This window comes from Musa acuminata, chromosome BXJ3-6 (assembly GCF_036884655.1).
Source record: "Musa acuminata AAA Group cultivar baxijiao chromosome BXJ3-6, Cavendish_Baxijiao_AAA, whole genome shotgun sequence".
Taxonomy (NCBI): domain Eukaryota; kingdom Viridiplantae; phylum Streptophyta; class Magnoliopsida; order Zingiberales; family Musaceae; genus Musa; species Musa acuminata.
In genome coordinates this window covers 19,127,501-19,128,865 of record NC_088354.1, presented here as the reverse complement: position 1 = coordinate 19,128,865, position 1,365 = coordinate 19,127,501, and positions in this window count along the sequence as shown.

The following is a 1,365-nucleotide window of genomic DNA, read 5'->3' as shown; positions in this document are numbered from 1 at the left end:
AAGCTCGCCGAAAGAAGCGATTGATGCACCGGAACATAAATTACAGTTATAATGTCTTAATTATCATAGTTAGTAGGTGGATTAAGTTAAGATTGAGAGGTGATCCCATTAACTTAATTTGGGGCCAACTAGGCCCTTGACAAACCCAAATTGGGTCGAATGGACTAGCCCATTCGGACCCAGAATTCTTGGCCAATGGTTTCACCGCTAGGGCCGACGATGGCACCGCCCAGGAGACTCGGTCTCCCAGGAGTTCTAGGCGATGGTATTGCCTCAGTCAGGCAATGGTACCACTAGAGCTCGGTCTTCGAGCTTTGCCAGGCGGTGATACCGCCCTAGTCAAGCGGTGGTACCGCCAGAGCTCGATCTCCGAGCTCTGCCAAGCGGTGGTACCGTTAGAGCTCGATCTTTGAGCTCTGCTAGGCGGTGGTACCGCCCTAATCAAGCGGTGATACCACTAGAGCTCAGTCTCCAAGCTCTGCCAAGCGATGGTACCGCCTAGACTAAGCGGTAGTACCGCCCAATATCAGACGCTAGGCGATAGTACTGCCCAGTTATGACAATGGTACCGCCAGGACCTCGGAAATCCAGGAGATGACACTTTTGAGCTACAATTTTAAACTGATTGGGGCCTATATAAACCCCACCCTTTCTGCATGAAAGGGACACCGAAAGCTTCTGAGTATTTGAGAGCTTAAAAGTGTTGTAAAAGGCTAGAAGTACTTCTCTCTCTTTCTTTCTAAGTGTTGATCATTTAAGAGAGGAGTGAAAATCTGTAAGGATTGTCTCCTAAGCCGGTCAAAAGGAGAAAAGCTGTAAAAGGGTGGTTGGCCTTCGCCTATTGAAGGAAGGCCTCTAGTGGACATCGGTGACCTCGTCGAAGGAGGAAGCCAAAAGTGGATATAGGTCAAGATTGACCGAACCACTCTAAATCTCGGTTTGCATTTACATTCTGCTCTTTATCTTAACTGCAAACTGCCTCCATTACTTTACATCAACTATACTTCCATTTCAATCTTAAGTTAAAGTTCTTTCCGAAACGGTTTTCATCGAAAACATATTTCTTCGTACCAAAGTCATTTTTGAACCGACGAAAGTTTTTTGCTGCACTAATTCACCCCGCCCGCCCCAACCCCCCCCTCTTAGTGCTCTTGATCCTAACACCACTATGCTGCAGCCCCAAACGATATAAGGGAATTCAACCTTTTGAACCTATTTGTCCTCAATTATCATATACCTATAGTTCCTCATCTATCTAATATCCCAAAGACTATATACTAGGCATGGTGTTGTTAGACCCGTACGATTTCTACTCGAGTCTAGCTCTAATCGGATTCTCCCGGAAAACTCTCTCTCTTAATCCGA